Consider the following 11,390-nt stretch of genomic DNA (forward strand, 5'->3'; position numbering starts at 1 on the left):
AACATCGATGAGAGAGAAACATCGATCAGCTGCCTCCTGCACACTCCCCACTGGGGATGTGCCCACAACCCATGTACATGCCCTTGACCGGAATCGAACCTGGGACCTTTCAGTCCGCAAGCCGACGCTCTATCCACTGAGCCAAACCGGTTTCGGCAAAACAAAATTTTTTAAAAAAAGGTGAGCTGACTTTCCAAGTCAATACAACGAGGCGCCAGTAATGAAGTAGGAAGGACATGCACTCCTTCCTCCCTCTACGCGATGTATTTAAGAGGAAGGGAATCTGAGGGACACATAGAGCCACAGCCCTGGTGTCGGACTAAAGTGGGCAGAAGCCCAAATGAGTTTGTCCATTCCTGTTACTCCCATGGCCAGACTGTCTGACCCTGTTACATCCCTGTCTGCCCATGCTTATCACTGCTATGCTGCCCTCACCATCCATTACACAACACATTGTACAGGTACATACATGCACACGGTACATACACACACACTCCACTCCTTGGTAGCAAGCAAGTACTTATGTCACTCCAAGTCATGCGGGTATTACTAGCACATACGTGGAATAATGAAAACAGGAATCTCAAGCTTGTTGCCAGGCCTCTGGGGAATTGGGGGAAAGCCACACAACTTCCAGAGAAGAGTGAGACCCACAGGACAGCAGAGCGTCACAGCCCAGAATGAATGATGGCAGTGGAAGGTCGCTTCGTATCCACAGTGTCCCAGAGGCCAGTTACCTGGCTGTCTGTCCCATCTCCTGTCTTCCCCTCTCCCTTTCTCCATTTTGCCTTCTTGAAAGAGTTTGATACCTTCATCACCATCATCTCTGTAGGGTAGTGATTTCTCACCAAGCTATCTCATACACTGCTGGTCAACCCTAAACGGGCTACCCTTGGGTTGGATGTCCATCTCTGATTCAATTAGCTGTGGCGACAGGGGTGGGGTCACATGGCAGAGAACATGAGCATTTATGGTCATGGGACAGAAGTTTAGGGAAATGAATGATGCTGAGTATAACCCTTTATGAGTAGCCAGTGAGGGTGGTGAGTTCTGAGACGTCTCCTTGCCCATATACTGCCTCCAACCCCCACCTACAATGATGCTTTGCCGTCTCTTGATCATCTTCTTGGCCTGAGGTTACATTTTGTAGATTGTCACCTGCCTGCTTTTCCAAAGGTTTTGTCTTTTCACCATGAGAGTAAAAGGGCAGGGGAAAGCTGGTATGATTTTGCTTTTTCTTCTTTTTTTATCCTCACCTAAAGATATGTTTATTGATTTTAGAGAGAGAAGAAGGGAGAAAGATAGGAAAAGAGAGAGAGAGAGAGAGAGAGAGAGAGAGAGATGTGTGAGTAAATATCCATCAGTTGCCTCCTGTACGACCCCCAACAGGTGATTGAACCTTCAACCTAGGTTTGTGCCCAGACTAGGAATCAAGCCCGCAAACTTTTGGTGTATGCACAACACTCCAACCAACTGAGTCACTGGCTACGGCTAATTTTGGTTCTTTAATCAAAAAAGACCTTGAGAAAGAAGGAAGTGTTTCACCGTGCTATGTAACAACACACACATCTCATGCAAATGCAGTTCACTGGGACTCTTCCATAAATGAACTTTGGGGGAACAAGAAGAGCAGTGGGGTGGGAGTATTTGAAAGTAACCTGGGGCATCTGTCCAAACACTGTACTTGTCCAGTGACCACTGTCCGGGCCTCTCACCCTGGGACAGGACCCGCTCTGGGCCACATGACTCAGTCAGCCTTTTAATTTAGTCCTTTAGTGCAAACCCAAGATTTCCCCCTCCACCTATGCAGCCTTAATCTTCTCTTTACATATCTGTCCGTGATGGTGCAAAGAGACCGATCTTCTCAGAGTGCAGCTGCCCTCGTCCTACTTAAACCTCCCTGTTTCTATTGTCTCTGGATCTGGACCATCTGACTTGTAAGATTTGAAGAGAATTGGAATTGGGGACGAATACATTCCATTTTCTTCTCCCTGGCAGTGTCCTCGTGCTTTAGAAAGGTGGACAGCTGCGTCCATCCGCAGTTCCAGAGCCTGTCTCCTGCGTGTCAATAAAGCCCCTTACTCTGCTGTTTGAACAGCAGGCTCTGTTTTCTAGTGGAACTCAGGGTTCTGAGGGCAAAGTTCTGCTCTGCACCAAGCACGGCTGTAGGAACACTAGGCGCCTGATGATCAAGACGGGTCCTTTGGTAAGGTAACTCTAGAATGTGGAGCAGTCACGCTCATGAATGTGGACGGGCTCAAACATTAGCAGTTTACTTCTCCCTCACAGGAAGTTCCCAGTGGGCATTGCTGACGAGTGGGCACCTCACCAAGCAGAAATCTGAGAACCTCGGTTTCTTCACCTTGTGGCTCTGACAGCCTCAACATGTAGCTTTCAAGGACTCTGTGAAGGGTGGCGGATTGCCTGTGGGGCCCCAGAGGACAGAGCAGAAAATTCTACCTGGGGCGGTGGTTTAAACATGTTAAATAATTAAATCCAGAACCATGTTAAATAATAATGATATTACTGGGTATCTTTTTCACTCCTTGAATTTAATGTTTACATCACCAGTATTTCACTGTTAAATATGTGTTCAGATGGTCCCTTTCTCCCACCTTCGGAGAGCGTCTTTGTCATCCTTGGCTTGTTTTTGAAGAAGATAACTGGAATGGTGATTGGAGGATGACAGGCAGCAGCCAGTGGCAATAGGAGGACAAGAACCAAGCTTCTGTCAGGCAGGGGCTAAGGGATGGGGCCGGACTGGGCCAGGGGACCTCTGTGAATCCCAGAGCTTGGTGAGAAAGTATGAGGGTTAGGGGGGTCCTTATAGTGTCTACCTTGGGAGATGGACTCCTACCCCACCATGGAGGTTTATTTTAACAACTGTCTCATCATTGTTGTAGGAATTGCCTTGTGGGCTGTAATTTTTAAAGGCAATTACAAGAGCTTTGCAGCAGCAACTTTTAAGAAGTGCTTTTGCACTGAAAGGCACACAGAGCTTCAGGGTTTTCAGCATTTCAGGATCTGTGGGACAGCAAATAGGAACAGAAATAGAGCATGAGAAATAAGATTGTAAGTTCATTTGCTAGGGCTGCCATAATAAAATATGACAGACTGGGGGGCGGGGGGGGGGCGAGGCTTAAACAACAAATATGTATTTTCTCACAGTTCTAGAGGCTAGAAGTCCAAGATCAAGGTGCTGGCAGGGTTGGTTTCCTCTGAGACCTCTCTCCGTGGCTGGCAGAAGCCATCTGCTTGCTGTGGCCTCACATGGCCAATCCCTCTGGGCACTTGCTCTTTCCTCTTCATACGAGGATGTCATGTTGGGTTAGGCCACCACCCGAATGGCCTCCTTTCAACCTAATCACCTGTTAAAAGACTCTGTCTCCAAATACAATTATACTCTGAGATACTGGGGTGGGGACTTAAACATATGAGTTTTGAGGCGTTACAATTCAGCCCATACTAAGTGGTAAAATCTGTCTGGTTGAGGCTGCAATCCTTCTTGACTAATCTTTCTACTGTTTTGGTGAAGAGGTGTTGCCAGGTATTGGATTGGCCCACCAACCTTAGCACCCAGACTGGGCAGGCAAGGTAGAGTGTCTACCCACAGAGGCCATTCTTAAAATTTTATGAAAAGGCCACTTATAATTATTATGTCATCTGGACACAGGCACAGCCAATCTAAGATATCATGGCTTTAATCTCAAAACCAATAGGTAGGTGAGGAACATAAATATTCAAAGCAATGAAGGGGCATTGGTCTGGTTGTTGGCGTTGGCGTAATGGTTGTTGTTTTATGGAGAAAAACTTTTCTGTGGGGAATGGCCAGTCAGCAGGACCAGAAGAGGATAATTAACTTCCTGTGCTGAGGCATCGCTTCCCAGAATTCTGGGGATTTTGCCAGAGTCCAGCTGGTTCTCGGACAGGGTCACTGGACTTCTTGAGGGGAATTGTCAAAGGTTTCCTTCTAACTGCTGTGCGGCCTGAGCCAACGTGTTCTCTGCCAATCTCTGCTTCAGATTTATGAATGATGAGAGGAAACAGTTGAGTCCAAACCAGCTAAAACATAATCTCTGTTGCCCTAGCAATGCCTCTAGGGCTTCTGATGATGGACTGTTTTACTCGGCACTATTTACTTTGCCTGTCACTCTCAGCTGCCAGGAGAGAGTTGGTGTTAAGAGAGTTGTAAATCAATTGTAGTTTGCAAAGAGCAATGGCCTCAAGTCAGAGTTAGAATGACCAACGTATTTATTCATTTATTTACTGAGCACCTACTACAGTGTCAGCTATTGTTAGTGGAGGTAGGGACACATTTCTGGTAAATAGACAAAAATCCCTGCTCCCAAGGGGCTTTCACTCTAGTGGGCAGAGACAGACAATAAATAAAAGCACTTACGTGAAATACATCTTGTGCCAGATGGTGATATACATTTAGAGAAAAATGGAGCAGGAAGGGAAGTGTCCCAGGTGCTGAGCAATGTTGCAGTTGAAAAGAGTGACCAGAGAAGGCCTCATGGAGAGAATGACATTTGAGCAGAGTCTTAAAGAAATTGAGGGAGCCGAAGCATGAATACGTGGTGGGTGCCCGAAGGGAAGGGGGTGGGGGTGACTGGATAAAGAGGTGAAGGGATTAGCTAAAGAACATATATATGCATAACCCATGGACATGGACAATAGTGTGGCAATGGCCAAGGGAGGGGGACGGGAGGGAGGGTGGAGGTGGGAAAAGGGTGGGGGGCATAGGGGACATCAGCAATAGTGTCAACATTAAAAAATTTTAATAAAAAAAAGAAAGTGAGGGAGCAAGCCATGCAGTTATTTGGCTGAAGAATGTTCCAGGCAGAGGGAATGACTAGTGCAGTGCCCCGAGATGCATGTAGGAAAGCAAGGGAGTCAGGAGGGGTGAAGCAGAGAAAGCTGCAGGACGAGAGTGGAAGGTAAGGTGAGTCGGCAGGGCTTTGCAGGCCCTAAAGGACGGTCACTTTTACTTTGAGACAAATGAGAAGCTGGTGAAGGGCTCTCCCCCCCCTAGCTTTATTGAGGTATAAATGACAAATAAAACCATAAGATACTTGAAGTTACAATGTGATGATTTGATATACATATACATTTCCCTCATTGAGTTAATTAACTCATCCATCAATGTTAACTGGTACCAGCCATTATACAAAGCAGTCTGGAGGTTCCTCAAGTAGAACTATCATGATCCAGCAATCCCACTGCTACATATATATCCAAAGGAAACAAAATCCTTATCTCAAAATATCTACACTCCCATGTTCATTGCAGCATTATTCACAATAGCCACGGTATGGAAACGACCGGTGAGGGTTTTGAGCAGGAGGGGCATGACCTAACAACTTTGTAAGAAGTTGAGAACAATTCCAAGGGAGACAAGCATGGAAGTAGGGAGACCCATGCAGAGGCTACTGCAACAATCCCGACAAGAGATAATGGTGGCCAGGACTGGGAAGGTAGCACTGGATTGTTGAGAAGTGGTTGGATTCAGGATATGTGTTGAAGGTAAGCTCATTAGGATCTCCTGACAGCTTGGATGTGGATTATGAGAGGAAGAGAGGAGACAAGGTCAACCTTAAAGTTCCAGGCTCATAATCACTAGAAATCTAGGACTAAAGTAACTAGAAGTATTATCAGGTGGTATTTCTAGTCAAATGGATAGACTTTGGAATATCTAATACTCAGACATCACTCTCTACACTACTCTATGATGTCGAAGTGTATCAAATGCTAAAATCCCCCCGTATAGCTTTGCACTACTTGATACCTCCAACTCTTACACTTGCTCCCTTATTTATTCCCTCATTCATTCCATTCATTCACCAGCCTCATCTCAGATGGCATACAAGAACTCCCTATTCCTTGAGACCTACAGGAGATTTGTTTGAACACATCCATTCCAGGGTATGTGGAGGGCCAAAAGTCTCCCAGGGATTTCCATCACATACCAGGGGAACTCAGATTCTTCTGGCCTCTATATTCTGGACAGAAGCTGCCACCAATGCTGCCTCCGTTGTGCCCTCACACCAAGCATCCATGGGTGTTGGACACACTACTGATGATTTGGGTTGGGGCACCTATATCTCCTCTTTCTCTTTCTTTTCCTTTTTCTTCTACCTCTCTCTAGCCCTTCTTCTCCTCTTTTGGCTTTTACTTCTTTGGAATAAATGGTGAAGCATTTTTCAGTTCGATGAACTACCATTTACCACTTGGGTGCATGGGATGTTTACAACCAGTTGTCAAATTTGAAAGGAAACCCGTGCTTGCTTCTGTCAACTCACCATTTTTAGGGAGAGGTCAAGGTTTCACGGTTTTGATGATCTTGGTTTATTGTGGGAGGAGGGGCCGCCAAGAGAAAGGGAAGGTTGCAAACTAGATGGCAAGTACTTTGGCTTCTTAGCTCTGCAATTAAACACCAGGCCCTTGGTTGGATTGGGACATGTAACGTTTCCAAATGAAGCAGAGCCCTGGCTCATCTGTAAACCTAATTTTTTCTTTGTTATCAGTGAAGAAGCAGGCAGAAACAAGAAGGTCAAAGCAAGACACCGCTTCTACTGGGATTGTTGAGAGCTATTTTCCCATAATTACCGTGACCAAGACAACAAACAAACTCTATTGAAGTCGACAGCCACATTACTAGGAGATCAATGCAGCTGAATTTCTGTAGGCTTTTCCTGCATGTCCCCAAGAGAAGCAAAGCATGTTTGTACAGAGCAATCAGGAGCAGATAATAGACTCTAATAACACCAGGAGAGCTGTTGTGATCCATTCTGCCAACGTGAAAAGAAATGCATTTCATTTAGGCTTGTTTTGAAAGTAGCAAAACATCACCATATTGGGGAAAGCGTCTATTCTCCATTCAACATCATGAGAAGCTCAGGAGAGTTGAAAAGAAATGTGCTTTCTATTTAAATGAGGCTAGCTTACAGTAGGGTAGTCGAGACGACTGTGACACTACTCTAGTTGGGGGCCATGAAATAGACATTCATGTTTTTCCTTCCTCTTTCATGGCACACATTAAATAGTGGCTGCTCAAGGAGTGTGTTTTTTTGTTTGTTGTTTTTTGTTTGTTTGTTTGTTTTTACATTGCATTGAGTTGAACTAATTTCAGTTATCCAAAAGGTCTCTCTTTTTCACTGGAGAAGAGAATGGGGGAATTCATGGCCATATTTTTCACACCGTCGCACCTTCATTCTTATAACCCATTTCATCATGGCTGTCTCTGTGATAGAACAGAAGTCGCAAGCCAACCAGGCTCTGAACATGGATGCAAAAGCTCCTGGAACTATTTTCTCTCTCTACTTGATTGGCTCATAGACTCCTGAGTGGATCAATGGGGGCAGGCATGAATATACCGCCTATTCAATTTTTTTCTGAGTAGACTTTCCTAGCTTACTTATCATTGGCAAATTTTCTTTTAAAAAATAATAGAAAAGTCTTAAAGATCATTCAAAGAAGCCATCAGTATTAAAAAGATGTTTCCATCTTTCACCATGAAGAACCCCTCGGAATTTGCAGCACATAGAATCTATCTCCCCAGGAACCTAATTTAAGAAGAAACCATCATATATGCTACATCACTGAGAGAACTGGTTTTTTTTTGAGGTATTAATCAATAGACCACTGATATTTATTGAATACTTACAGCTTGTCAGGCATTGTTATAGATGACACAAAGATGCATGAGATAAAGTCCCTTTTTATGGAGCTTGAATTTTAGTGAGAAAGACAATAGAAAACAAACAATAAATGTATAATATAATGTTAAGTGGTGAAAAAATCTTATGCAAAAATAATGCAGAATAAAGGTCAAGAAATGACAGGACTACCAGGAAGGTGTCCTTGAGGAAGTGACACTTGCACTAAAGAGTATGAGCAAAGGCAATACAAGAGCTTGGCTTATTCAAGGAATAGTCATGAAGCCAGTGTGGCAGGAAAAACAACAACACCACCCAAATTTGCTGAAAAGCATTAACACACAGAAGTGGCTGGGTTTCCTATTAGACATCAAAGTGAAGATGTCCAAGTGATATGTAAGCTGTATATGTGAGTCTAAAGTGCAAGTCGGTACTGGAATCTCACATTTGAGAGGCATTGTAAAAGAGATGGTACCTACACCCATAAGACTGAATGAGTTCACGTAAGTACAGACAATAGAGAAGACATCTAAGGACCAAGTCTTGAAGAGGCATGTCAACGCTCAGAATTTGGGACAATAAAGGGAAACCAGTAAAGGATATTGAACATAATCACTTGGTGAGATCTGAGCACAATCAGGAGGATGTAGAAGTCAAATTAAGGAAGTGTTTCCAAGGACAGAATGATCACGTCAGATTCTATTGAGAGATACAATAAGGTGAGGGCTTAAAAACTGCCCATCAGCTTTACCAAGATGGATGCCATTGGTAGCTTTAAAAGAGAAGGCACATGAGAATGGTAGCATGCATGCCTGATTGGAGCTGTGAGGAGACTATATGAGGGACAGTAAGCACAGACACAGTGAGACTGGGACAGTACAGCATGCACAGGTACCGTTCCGGCAGACTGGGATTTTCTGTCCTGAAACCTTACTTTGTACCCAAAGTTAAACAGACTTTAGTACAATAAATAAAGGTCAATTTATATAACTCCTTGTGGTAGGAAAAAGAGGAAAGACTCTTTCCAGAAGCTGTGTTTCTGTGTTGCTCAGATGGGATGACACAGCTGCTTCTTATATCTGAACCGTGATTGTGGTCTTGGACACTGTTATTTAGGGAGAATGTACTAGAGGATGATAGTGCTGGAAGGGGACTTAAGAACCACATCCTCCAGTGATTTAAAAAATATATTTACATATTTATTGATTTCAGAGAGGAAGGGAGAGGGAGAGAGAGATAGAAACCCCACCACCAGGGATTAAGCCCTCATCTGGGTATGTGCCCTGACCGGGAATAGAACCGTGACCTCCTGGTTCATAGGTTGATGCTCAACCACTGAGCCATACCAGCTGGGCTCCTCTAGTTATTTTTAAGAGTTCCGACAGAATCCATAGACAGGACAGGATTGGATGGGTTCACATAGTCACTTTGGGCACACAAGTACTTTAGTTCCTTTCCACATTGATATTTTTAAAAATTTGTTTAAATTTATTTAGAGAAGAAACTGAGCCCCATCCAATGTGTGGGAAGGTGGATGACTAATAGTCATCCTCAACCTTTTCTCTTTTGAACCAAGCAGTCTAGCACTGACCTGATGTTCCCACCTTGCAGACGTAACATGTCACCAGCAAGCATGCTCTTTATTAAGGACCTCATTTCTCTACTTAAATTATTTCTTCTAAACACAATATGTTATTCCCACTTAGAGAAATTCTGATAGAATCATACTTTCTGATGGGGTAGAAATTCAACTCCATGCAACAGAGACACAAAATAGCAATGGCATGTATGAAATAGCGGTTTCTTTCTCACACACATATACAGGGCCACAAATCCAGGACCAGATCTAGTCTTCTAACAGCCAAATTCTTTTCTCCATAGAGTGTTTTCTTGTCTTTCAGGTCACATTGCAGATGAAAATACACTGCGTTTGCCCTGGCCAGTGTGGCTCAGGTGGTTGAGTGTTGTCATGTCTTGTAAGGTTGCCGATTTGATTCCTGGTCAGGGCACATGCCCCGGTTGCAGGTTTGGTCCCTAGTCAGGGTGCATTTGGGAAACAACTGATCGAAGTTTCTCTCTCACATCGATGTTTCTCTCTGCCTCTCCCTTCCTCTTGCTCTCAAATTAGTAAAAACATTTTTAAAAAGAAAATACACTGTGTTTTACTAAAAGGCATATCCACATACTGGTTCCCAAGTACAGTTGATCTTGTGTTTCCTATTATTTGAACAATCTCCATAGAAACTGTAAAATAAAAATTCACTTTTTAAATGAAGATTTTTCTGAGGCTAAAATGATGTGGGAAACAAACACTATTTAGCTATTTTAATGGTCAGCCCTGGAACAGAACATCCTTTCAAATCTGTCTGGTAGCTGAACTGGTGATTGAATTCCGCAAGCAAAGGGCAACATCACCAGCGTGAAAGCACGAGTGTTAGAGATACACTCTTCATTAAGGAGACTAGAGTCCAGGTTTGACTTGTCAAAGCTCAGAAATAAATTAACCGCTTGCTGGGCAGTTTATATAAATAACACCATGCCCCATTCTGCTTTGTGTGTGGGTGAGAAGAGAAAACTGTTGGTCTCTCTGGAACAGACATTGGGGAGGATCATAATTTCTATGCAAATAGTGACAATATTTTCTGTACCCAAAACTAGGTCATGTCAGCAATGGCTTTCAGGAAGGACTTAATGGAAACTCTAATTTGATAATGCCTGAGGTATTCTGGAAATTTGTGTCAATTATTATATTTATACTAGAGGCCTGGTGCATGAAATTTGTGTACTGGAGGGAGGGGGGTGTCCCTCAGCCCGGCCTGTGCTCTCTTGCAATCTGGGACCCCTTGGGTGATATCCCACTGCTGGTTTAGGCCCAATCCCAGCCTGGCCTGCAGGGATCGGGCCTAAACTGGCATTTGGATATCCCCCAAGGGATGTAGCAGTGCACCAAGTGGCAGGTGGCCAGGGAGGAGCCAAAACTGGGGCCGGGCGCCATGCCGCTCATGCTCATCCTGGCCCACTGCGCCTGCTACCACTACTTGGTAGTGCTGCTGCAGAGTCAGGAGAGGCTCCCGGTGCATGACATTTGTGTACTGGAGGGAGGGGGTTGTCCCTCAGCCCGGCCTGTGCTCTCTTGCAATCTGGGACCCCTTGGGTGATATCCCACTGCCGGTTTAGGCCCAATCCCAGCCTGGCCTGCAGGGATCGGGCCTAAACTGGCATTTGGATATCCCCCAAGGGATGTAGCAGTGCACCAAGTGGCAGGTGGCCAGGGAGGAGCCAAAACTGGGGCCGGGCGCCATGCCGCTCATGCTCATCCTGGCCCACTGCGCCTGCTCCTGCCGCTCCCCGTTTGGTAGTGCTGCTGCCACACCTGTGCTTACCACCCATGAGCCCAGCTTCTGGCTGAGCAGTGCTCCTCCTGTGGGACTGCACTGACCTCCAGAGGGCAGCTCCTGCATTGAGTGTCTGCCCCTTGGTGGTCAATGCACATCATAGCGACTGGTCGACCGGTCATTCCATCCTAATGGTTGCTTAGGCTTTTGATCTCACCAATCTACTGTTGTCTATGTGGATTTGCCAATCTGAACATTTCATAGAAATGGAATCTTACAGTATGTGGCTTTTTGTGCCTGGCTTCTATCACTTAATATAATGCTTTCAAGGTTCATCCACATTGCAGCATGTATCAGAATTTCATTCCTTTTTATAGACAAATAATAGCCCATTATA

The 11,390-nt window shown here is 44.7% G+C and overlaps 1 long non-coding RNA gene across 1 annotated transcript in view; it reads right to left on the bottom strand.

Moving 5' to 3' along the window:
• The window catches only part of LOC107182140, a 12,654-nt gene extending 7,788 nt beyond the window's left edge, over window positions 1-4,866 (bottom strand). The window contains exons 1-2 of the long non-coding RNA XR_001512867.1: window positions 4,857-4,866; window positions 4,315-4,318 (exon numbers count right to left, since the gene is read on the bottom strand). This is a non-coding gene — a long non-coding RNA (uncharacterized LOC107182140). The remainder of the gene's footprint in view (window positions 1-4,314; window positions 4,319-4,856) is intronic.
• Window positions 4,867-11,390: the final 6,524 nt, after the last annotated feature.

Source organism: Myotis davidii, unplaced genomic scaffold, assembly GCF_000327345.1.
Source record: "Myotis davidii unplaced genomic scaffold, ASM32734v1 scaffold173, whole genome shotgun sequence".
Taxonomy (NCBI): domain Eukaryota; kingdom Metazoa; phylum Chordata; class Mammalia; order Chiroptera; family Vespertilionidae; genus Myotis; species Myotis davidii.